The sequence below is a fragment of the Corvus brachyrhynchos genome, unplaced genomic scaffold (assembly GCF_000691975.1).
Source record: "Corvus brachyrhynchos isolate BGI_N302 unplaced genomic scaffold, ASM69197v1 scaffold115, whole genome shotgun sequence".
Taxonomy (NCBI): domain Eukaryota; kingdom Metazoa; phylum Chordata; class Aves; order Passeriformes; family Corvidae; genus Corvus; species Corvus brachyrhynchos.
In genome coordinates this window covers 16,007,408-16,019,019 of record NW_008239553.1, presented here as the reverse complement: position 1 = coordinate 16,019,019, position 11,612 = coordinate 16,007,408, and the positions used below count along the sequence as shown (strand labels likewise).

General features: G+C 34.6%; 1 long non-coding RNA gene across 1 annotated transcript in view; it reads right to left on the bottom strand.

Annotated features, from left to right (window-relative positions):
- Positions 1-316: 316 nt before the first annotated feature.
- LOC108448556 overlaps positions 317-11,612 on the bottom strand; it is a 179,671-nt gene continuing 168,375 nt past the window's right edge. The window contains exon 3 of the long non-coding RNA XR_001864482.1: positions 317-1,312. This is a non-coding gene — a long non-coding RNA (uncharacterized LOC108448556). The remainder of the gene's footprint in view (positions 1,313-11,612) is intronic.

Below are 11,612 nucleotides of genomic sequence, written 5' to 3'. Positions count from 1 at the left end.
ATTTTACAACTTGTAAAGGATTAGAAAAAATTGCCAAAGGATTTACAAGAGACTTCTGCAGTATTATTTAGAAGACAAGTGTCATATTGTTTTTACAAACTCGTCAACTAACATAACTCTCATTTGAAGGACTATATTATGTTTTACTTTCCTAGTCTGTGAAATTATTGATTAGGGGCTAAGTTTATCAGTAAAGATTACTACATATGGTAATGGTGACAGTTAAAAGCTAGTGCTAACCATGAGGATACTGCCTAAGAACACTCACACTTGCAAAGAAGTGCATATAAGGAATAGTATTATATTCTCCCAAGGTTTTAATGAATTATGGTTTGATTAGTGATACTATAAATAGTTTAAAATAGTAGGGGGATTGATTTGAAGCAGTTCCCTTTTCATTGTTCTTTCTTTCACTTAAATAAACAGAAAGATTATGATTAATATTTAAAACTTCCTTAACCAAGAAAGTGTTACTGGTGTTTCACTGTCAAGAATAATGACTAGAATGGGAGTAAACAGCTGACCAAAAATATGTAAAAAGTTTGGATTTGCATATTATTGGTTTAAAAATGTGGTTTATTTTCTCCAGTGTGCTAGTATCCTTCCCATCCTATTTTTTTTTATTTATTTTTGAAAGAAAAGCTTCATTAAGACTAGCCTGTAAAGTTTCCCTACTGTATATTGAAACTGTGGAAGAAAAAGAACTTATTTTTGTGTATTTTATTTTCCCCATAAAAACTTAACCTAAATTTTGACATGGAGGTTAATGTCACAATTCAGGGAAGGGTTAGCTCTTTAAGGGTATACTTAGAAAAGCCTTGTGCCATGTAAAAGACACATTATGCACACCTGTAAAGTAATAGAATAAATATTCCAATTAATTGTCAGCCTGCATTGTAGCTAGAAAATAGGGAACAGTTCTCCAGTTCCTCAAAGGAGCACTCTGAAATAGCTAACAAAAATGCTGAAGCCCTAGCATTTAACATTGAACCATGAATATTACAAATAACCATTCCAGAAATTTTAATTTTTGCCACGAATACTTACTATTATCTTCACTGGAAACTTTCCTCTTCTGATGACTGCATAAGCAAATTCTTAATCTATTTACATTTTCAGTTTCAGTTTACAAAATCAAATTTCATGCAAAATCTTTGAGATGCTGTTCTTCAATTACTTTTTACCAAAGCTATATAAACTCCATTCCCATTCAGTAACTCAAATTTATGGCAATGCAGATGGGTACAGAAATCACACATTCACATCTAAGGTAGTCAAGGGAAGCCACATAACAAAGCTTGCTGGAGAAACCCTGCAAAGTAAAATAGAACACTGATAAGTCTACCACAACACTGGCACAGCAATCTGCTTTCTGGACCCAAGCTAGACTCACCTTGACCAGTTCAATGCACAGAAAGAGCAGCTCACATCCATTTGTATCACTCTGTATAGATAAGAAAGTTCAATTCACCTAATTACACAGTTTTCCTAAAATTCTAAATTTTTTCCCTAAAAATTACTTAATTAGTTTAAAAATTCCTAGTAATGCAAATTCTGAATTTCACTTAGATGTGGTAAATCAAAGATGCATAAAAATTTAATTCCTTTCCATCTTTAGAAATTAGGCCGAGGTGGTACACCAAAAGTCATCACCAGAAGAAAAATCAGTTCAAAGATAAGGGGTGTCATGTATAGATAGTATGCAATATTTTTACTAGAAAGGCAAGCATTCTCTCCACTGACAATATATAAGTCTTTCTCTGACACCTCTAATAACTGGGAAAAAAGGACGAAAAGACTAGTTTTGGGAGTCATCAGCTGCAACTATATGATGACTATATAGAGCACTACTCACGACTCAGATCAAAACTTCAGTTGTTTAAAGGCTGAAAAAGACTTTATGAGGCTATATATCAAATACTGAAGACTTTCTTCTCTTCCACTATTATTTATTTACTTTCTGCAGGCAGTGTGCAAATCCCTGCTTTAAGTAAATTGGTGTTTACACAAAAACTAGTTTCAAGGGAGAAAGAAATTCATCCTTCCAACTGGTGCAAAGAGTCCAGAAGATACAGCAAAGATTTCTATTTCACCACTGTATTTCTGTAGAAGTTTCCAGTGCAGAGAAAATGTTAAGGTCAGCTGAGATTCCCCTACTACAGTACTGCCTACTACTAGAAACAGTACTCCAGATGCAGCCTCACCAGCGCTGCTGAGTTGAGAGAAGTCACCAACCTGCTGACAATGCTCCTCCAAATGCAGCCCAAGATACTATTAGCCATTTTTGCCATGAGGGTGCATTGCCAGCTCACAGTCAGCTTGCCGTCCACCAGGACCCTAACATTCTTCTCAGCAAAGCTGCTTTCAAGACCGTACATAGATTTAGCCTGGTTACAAAAGAAAATGCTTAAAGAAGGCCTTTAAAGAACATCAGCAACACACCTAGTGTTTAGAACTTTAATGAACTTCATCTGTTTAGCATCTCAAAGAACAGTATAAGAGGTGATCTGAGCAGCAACACTGGCTTTATATTGATATATTTACCATATAACCTACTAAAATCACGAAAACAAGATACAGCAAAACTAAGTGATAAAAATATAGCTATACAAGTTCAAATCAGGCTACTTAAAATTGACAGTAAAAGTAATTAACCACAAAGAATTTAGTAAGAGTCTGTATTTCTGGATAATTTTTAATTATGATCTAAGTATATTTTTGGGTACCATTTTGTCTAAAATGATGCCCGCTAATTCAGATGCTGAATTATAAGCAGCAATTAATGAATGAAATACCTAAAATATATATTAAGCAAGAAATCAGACTAAATGGTCATGGTGACTTTCCTTCCAGCCTTGAATCAGACAGAACATTTAAATGTGTTACCAAATTAGATTAGATTTTAAACTCATTTTGAATGCAACTGCTTAAAGAGAAAAGCAGGAGTTAGGCTTTACATACATAACACAAATACTATCAAATATATTGTTTACAATACTAGAACACTAAATATGGAAATAGTAAACTCATTTTCAAAAATACCTTTTTTTCTTAAATGGCATGATCTAGTAAGCTCTTTTATTGCTTTGAGCAGTCTCATCAACTTGTTTTGAAAGACAGCCATGCAACATGGCAGTAGTCTACATTTTAACTTACCCTTAGGGACTACTTAACCTCTTGTTTTACTTTTTCCAGAACAAAGCAACGGTAAGGATAACCAAGAGATGATATATATGTCATAACTATGTAAAGGTCAACAAGGTTTAAACACATTGGGTTCTACTCATAAATATTTGACTAATAGGAGTGTATTTTTCATCTTAAACCCTAAGATTGGCATCTCAGTATGCAGCAAATTATTCTGACTGAACATGTACAATACATGGTTCCCAAGTTGAATTTCTCCAGATATGTGCCTGAATGCCAATGTCAAAAATCAAGGACTGGCAATAATTCGTCTCTTACCATTCCTTACATTATAAAGATAATTGACTACATCAGTGTGAGTCATATAATGTGCCTGATTCTGATTGTGCTTACATCAGCATTAAATGATTTTGGACTCACATTAGAGTACTTCAGAGACTGGTTCTATACAAATCATTACTAACCAAGTATAAGTAAGCTTCATTAAGTTTATAGATCAGAAAGAGCACACCAGTTTTATTACAGGGGAACAGGTGACCTCATTCAGGATTGCCTAAGTTTAGGCAACCTACATTGCCTCTTCACATGCCCTTGAAGCAACTGGTTTTAGTGCTACTGCACACATTTGCATACTTGAAGTACACTCAAAAGCTTTCCTCCCTGGCAAAATCAAAACAAAAACAAATCAATCAAAAACAAACCAAAACCAAAACAAAAACAAAGGAAAAAGAAAGGAAAACAACCAAAAAAAAGAAAAAAAAGCACCAGTAATCTAGAAAAAACTTTTTATGTTTATAATTGAAAAAAAAATTGCTTTAATGTGCCAAAGAATTAATGACTACTACTTATTACTCTATGGAATCATATACTTTTATATTTCAATTATTTAATGTCTTATATAATGCATCTGTATCATCTTCTCTCTTAATTCTTGAACTGAAAAACATCAGATCTGAACAAATAGCCATGCAATTTCGAAGAGAAAGTCATCATATAAATCATTAATATTTTCCTTCCTAAAAAAGAAGAGGTGAGGGGGAACCTAGACAACAATTTCATACATTTACATGTTTTCCAGGCTGTAGGATTAAGCAGGTTTTTTCCCCCAAATTGGTATGGCTTGAGTTAGATTTAAAATCTGTTCCCAGAGGAGGCAGATAAATGGATTAAAGTGGAACATAAATTCCCTGTGTCACCCAGTCCCTTAAACCTTGATGTCAGTAACATGCCTAATAATTCCATTATTATAAACGTCAAATATGTTTTACATGTGTTAGAAAGAATAAATGGGTAACAGAAGAAATGGAACACTCAAGAAACTGTAATGGTATTATAACGTTTCATGAAAAAATATCTAATATCTATATTACAGTGTTCACCCACTAGTATTTTGGAATCTTATTTTCTTGTATTTTGCACACTGAATCCCCTACCACAAGAGACAGACCAGTGTATTCACTGTGCTACACATAGTTTGTTTTCCCTTTATGGTGCTACTTCCATAGGCTAGCATAACAGACTGAAGAGTGAGCAAAGGCAGAATAAAAACTAACAGTGTGATTTTTTTTTTTTTTTAGTAGTTAATTTGAAAAACAGCACATAGGAATCTTGCTTAGAAATATGAGAATTTTTATTCTACTCAGCAAAATGAAATGCCTCAGCTGAAGCAGTGTTTGCACTGGATTGTAAGAAAGATGTTGCAATGTATAGAGAGCAAAAAAATGACAACCCTTTCAGAAAAATGACTTACAAGAAAGGACTGAAAGAACTGGGCTTGCATACACTTCCAAAGAAAATGGGAGAAGTGGATCAGCAGTACAATAATCCTGAAACAAGTAAAAAAGCCAGTGATTTATCATTTTCCTATTTCCTCAGAGTACACAGAGAAAAATGCTTTCCTTTGCAATCCATAGGCTTGGAATTAAATATTAGAAAGAAGCTTTTCAAGTTCAAGTGGAATAAAATACTGGAACATATTACCAGTGGAGACTACAAAAACCGCATTAGGGAAATCTACAATAACAAATTAGAAATATTTTGGTATGATACAGTGCAGTTATAGTTATATTTGATATTATCACATACCTGATCAGGTTGACTACGTGATCTCAAAGTTAGCTGCATTCTACTTTTTTCTGATTCTGCGATAATGCATGCAAAGAATATTCCAATTCTATAACAGTGAAAATATTTGATATGTAATGAGGGGTATGAATTCTTGGATAATACATAATAAAGCACTGCGCATTTTAGAAGAAAAACAGTTAAAGAAACTTCAGATATTTAATATCACTCCATAAGTATAAGGTGACAATAGAGATTTCACTACTAGGGGGAAAGAAAAAAATCACCCTTAATCTACTTCTGTGTCCATCCTCAAAGCTTATCTGATCTAAAATAATCCAAAGTTCCCTAAAAATTGTTATATGCCTAAAAGTTCCAGATTACATATAATAAGGTCCTAATTTTCAGGTTGGCTAATCATACACGGCTGCCACTGAAGTCAGAACAGCATTGGCCACTCACTGCAAGCTATACCTTTCCTGTTTTATTTTCTTTGTGTGGGTGTAAAAAGACGGAGGCAGAAAAAAGACCCAAACTAACACAACAGCACACAATTCTACAATTTAAGTTTATGTTGCCAGTTGTTAGGCACTGGATAAATCAACAGGTCAGAGAGTTTACAGGAATCTGCTCCCTCTTTCACAATTTATTCTTAGGCAGAATTTGTTCCTCTTTCAGAGATTTTGATAGGAAGCAACAAAGCACAATACTGGAGCTAGTTTTAGCCTTGTACTTACCCATCTATTTGAAATTCTTCTGGCTGTAAGAAGAGATACTGACAAGCTACTAGTTACTCTGAGGTACTATGTTTCTGACAAGTTCATAAAAATAACTGAGGTAATTCAGCAGAGCATTGCTGTCTCATAACAATGCTTCAGAAATATACTGCAAAATTTAAAAATTTTGCTAATTAGAAAAAAACCATAACGCAATGTATTAGTAAGTATACTTGTTATTTCACTAGTTGTATTAATAAGTGTGTTAATTTTACTTATACATTGTAACATCACTGTTATTATGTCAAAAACTGTGAAACTTGTACATTATACCAAGCATTTTGATGTACAACCTCATTTCAGTCCTATTCTTTATCTGTATTACACAACAGTTCCAAATTTCTAATTTTTCCCTCCTTTGCCTCACTTACATAGAAAATAGTGCACCTCTTCTGCACTTTTTTTAAACTCTTAAATTCAAAATTTGGCCTCACTGATTCTTTACTGCCAACTGTCCATGTTAGACATACTAAGCACTACCACAGCATCTTATTGAATAAGCACAAGCAAGAAAATATATACTAGTATATGTATTTTCAAAATATATTCTCCTCTGTCATGTGTACTTTTGTATACTTCTGTGCATGTGTGCATATATTTTTTTATTTGTATATATGTGTAGGAGAGAAATCAAATTTGAAAGATTTAGCCCAAAGCTGTTCACTGATTTGGGCTCTCCAGTAGAATACACCCAGCACCTGATTTTTCAGAGTACTGTGCCCAGTACTCTGTATGTTCAAGGTTCAAGTTTCATTAAATTCAGTTCCATTGATAGTACTTAGCATCTAGTACAATGACACTGTCAAATGTAAACTCTTAGCAGAACATATGCAGGATAATCATATTGCTTAATGACTGGCACCTAATTTAGAGGTCTAATTTGTGAGGTTAATCCCTCAAGGATCTGCTACCATGAACAGACAGAGGTAGCCTTGCATTCCTATTTCCTGACATGTGTTGGCATTTACATTTTCAAGGCTGTTCAGTGAGTTGAATTCACAGTTGATTTAGATGAAAAATAATAGTATTAGGTGGGTTTTTTGCATGTTATGTTTTCAGCTGGATCAGCTAATCTGTCTGACCATGTATGCACACAATCAGCAGTTGCAGTACTACAAGTGCACAGGTATTACTCTGAAACTGGCCAGAGCAGATTGGGATGATCTCTTTAGCCAACAGCTTATGGCACCAACATAATTGAATTAGATGGCTGGCACGGAATAACATGCATATTGTGTTAAAAAAAATAAACAAAACAAACACATGGAAAGAAAATTCCATCAAATGACTTCTAAGCATAAAAGTCCATAGAGGCAAGGATAGAATCCATATTCATTGAGCAGTCCAATTCTCTTTACACTTAAATTTTCTTTCTACAGTTCCTGCTTCATTCAAGTGGTACTTATTGCAAATTCTGCAACAAATACGACAGAAGTCTTTCAGAAAAGAATCTAATTCATCACATGACTACAGTTTCTTTTCTATACAGTGAATGTAGCTGAAATCCCTTGGGAAAAAAGCAGTATACATTAGTTAATGCAGTGTTTTAATAATATCAACAAAGAGGGAAAATTAACTTTAAAGAATTGCATCTGAAAACAGAAAGGTATTTTTATATAGGTTTCTGTATCTGACTACTGAGAGCTTAAAAAGGCAAATCCAAGCTCCAGAAATTTCATAATGTGAAACTACAGTAAAGTCAAGTGTTAGGGTAAGAACATTTTGGGCATGTTGCCATCTCAGTTACAGAAATTTATTTTTAAATAACTCATAATTTTCAACAATCTTTTACATCTTGTTACAGAAAATACATAAACATGCAGCTAAGAACCATAGAAGTGGCCTAAGTCCATTAAAATTGATAGACTTGCTATTGACCATAGATCAGTCCCTATGAATATAAAGCAATGTTCTCAATATACTGTAGCAATGCACTCTCTTATTTTCCTTTTTTTTTTTTAAGTACTTCAACAAGCAAATAAGTATTTTATAGAAACATATATCTGGTATAATAATAGTACAGAAAAATAGATTAATTTTCTTCAACGACTTCTGTAATTATGAGGAATAAATCTGTAGACATAGAAGGAAAACAATGCCTTTTAAAATTGGTATTCTGCTATGTATAATCATTCTATTGCTGCCATGTTCCTCACATTGCTGTGGTATCAAGCAATCCCATGTACACTTCTAGGGGAAAAAAACTTAGGGTGACTTACCATCTTGTGAAATGGCAAAACAGTTAATGTTTAACAGCCATGCATAGATCAACAGTTCCTTTTTTGTTTAATACATACTGAAGATATCATGGTTTGTTTCACAATACAAGCAGTTTCAGAAAGCACATTAAAACCTATGGATAAATTAGAACATAAATTGACGGTTCTCCTTTTTTATGAGGTAACAACTGTATCCTGTGGAGGTGTTTATTAGACCAAGTTAAGTGGAAGCATGATCAAGTTTTTCTTCCAATGAAAAAATTTCAAAGAAGAACTGAATTCCACAACAAAAAAAATCACATGAAATAGAAGAAACAACTGAAAGACACTTCTAGAAGTATGTGTACCAAACTGAATGAAGAGGGATTAAAAGCATTAGAGAATTGTAACTAGCACCCCAACCAGTGGGAAAGGAGACTCTAGTTTTAGCATAGCTCCCAACATTAGGATCTACAATCAATAGATTGGAAAATATATATGAGTGCTAGCAGTCTTTTCATTAATTTTGTTACAGAAAGCAACATGGACCAGAGATTTTGTCTATGAAGAAATGGGGTGATAAAGTAAAAAGACAGCTGCATGTAAGGGCATAAAAATCAAATCAAAATTTACACTTTGTGCATGAATTGACTCCTCATTAATATCATACGTTAGTTACCTGTTCTCAAAACATAGGTCTTTTTAACCTCTGTGGAGAATAATGAATGGTATTTTAACCCCGAACTTACCTGTAAATCACACTACACAATTGTCTTCTTAAATAGGAGACACATACTAATATCACACACTACCAGCTAAAACAAAACAAAAACAATGGAACAAAGGTCCATTACTTACTGCCCTACACCAACTGTACCCAACACAACCTACAAGGAAGGACAGTCATTACTGGAAGTCCTCTGCCAGGTGTTTTGCTCTGTCTCCCTGTCCTTATTTCCCCCCAAAGATTACACATCCTCTTCATTTTTCCCCCTCATTTGTCAACCCCAATTGTTTGTTTTTCCCATCATTTTTTTCTCTTTACTTTCTCTCGGAAGGAAACTTTGTTTATATACTAGACAGATAGGAAACCAACCTCAAGGCAAAAGTCAAGAGCAGCTGCCTCATGCAGATACCAAGGAAACATCTAAGAACAAAGCGAGCACATAGTAACTACTTGAGAACATTCCTCCAGCATCCAATCATTTGCAGCTCTCAATCTCCTTGAGCCAAATGTAAAATTAAGGTTTTCACACTTTTTATTTTTCTTACATATTTCATCCAGTTGCATATTGGATTTATGCAAACTTCCACCATCTACAGCACCTTACAATATAGATGTCCACAACTTTAATTACAGATGGTCTGATGCTTGCTTGATACAGTAAAACTGCAAAGGCAGTTAGATAGATGGAAAAAAGTATTTAAGAGACTCTTCTTGCTAGGAACCGCTCTTTTTTTTTTCCTCCTCTTTGGATTTTTGAATGTTTCATTCGAAAAGTTCTGTATTAACTAATTTAGGCAAAGAGTGGCTTACACTTTGCACATAGAATTTCTCCTCCATGTTTTGCACGGCACCATGCAAAATGGTGCCCTGCTTCAGTTCACATCTGAGGCTGTTACCTCCCCATGACAGCATGGTATTAGCTCCTCTTGGTTTCAGTGAACCTTCATGTTAGAAAGTAATTTGCTTTTTTAAAAAATTATTTTGAAATCTACAAAACCTTGATCCAGTAGGAGAGACTACAAAATATATCCAATGTGTACCTAATACATACATCAGATGTTTGTAGTTTGGTCCATAGACTGATAACTTCATATTGCAGTCCTAACCCATTGTTTTGTGCATTGTAGACTGAAGCGTCATTTGATTTATTAAGAAAAAATCAAGAACATATACTAGTGAACAAGCAAAATGAACAGAGATAGAAGCTATAGATAGCAGCATTAACGTTTTTAAAAACACCTTCACTGGAAATTATCCCACAACAAAGACAGAAAAACGTTGTTTGCTTGTTTGTTTTTTAAAGAAGCACAATTGATTGTTTCTAAAGAAGCAGTAGTAATGGTAGTGAAACAGTATTTAATTATTTTCCTAATTCCTAAAGAAAAAGCCATAATTATCATCTTTGGGAAGATAGAGGAAAACTACCTTTTTTAAATTTCAAGAAAATTATATACTTATTGGCCTTTAAAGTGGATATCATATTGAAAGGAACACCCTCTTCCCTTCCAAACATACATATCTCCTACTACACTTTTTGACAGAGCTAAAGAAAATAAAGTATCTTTATATTAAATAATACTCCTGGTTAAAAGAATGCTCTTTTTTCAATTTCACATAGTATTTTTTGGTCTCAGAGTGAGGAATAGAATCTGTAATTTGGATTAGGTTCACTGCATTTTCTTTTACTGGTGGGCAATTAATGAGTTTCAAACACATTTATGTCATAGTTTCAGAAACAGCTGTTCCTAGGAAGGCTTCTGGTTCCAAACAAAACTCACTAAAATTCATGGAAGATCAAGTGATAGAGGGCTCTTTAAGCGTTCTCAATCAGAAACCAATTTCATAAATATTACTAAATGACTGACCCTGCTGGCATACCCACGCTACTTGCTCTTCATTGAAGTTCTAGATTTTGTGCTCTTGCAATAAACTTTTTTAAGTTCCTAGCTAAGATGCTGAAAAAACCTCAAAATGTGATCCTAAAGCTTTCAAGAGAGGAAGCAAAGGAACAGAACCTAAAATCTATAAAAATAAGAAATTCAGTTCTTAATTCATAGTTTTAAGTGCCTGAAACCTCAAGATTAGGACACCAGAATCCTGTATGTAGTTCATTAATGCAAATAAATCAAAACCAAAGGGAGTACTTATATTTCTTGATCACCTGCATGGCCAATTCTCTTCATAACCACTAGTCTTTATATGTTGTTTATAGGAGAGCATACTTCCCTTTGAAGTTATAGTAGTTATTAAAAACACCCAGCACAGAAACTAAGGCTTGCTGATACTTACTGATATTTAAACGATATTTAATAATACTGCTTGCCTAAGTTTGAGTCTTAACCAACTCTGAAGAAAATCCAAGCACGAACTTGGATGGTTTTCTAAAATTTAGAAGGAGCCTTTACCCTGTGCATGCGCAAGGCTGCAGGCCCTGTCCGCATCTGCAGCTCTGCTGCTACAGCTTTTACTTTCCCTTTAAACAAGAAGAAACAGTAATTGCAGCGTTGACTTGTGAAAAGAGCCTTGAAAATGACACTTTTACGCCGTTATGCAGCAGGGCTCGGACCCCGCGCCCCAGCGCTGGGAAGACCCAGCACCTCGGTCTCCTCTGCCCGCTGCGGCTGGGGCCAGCTCCTTCCGCCCTCGCAGGCGCCAGGCGGCTCTTAGAAGCCATTTGCGGGGCACCAAACAGAGCACATC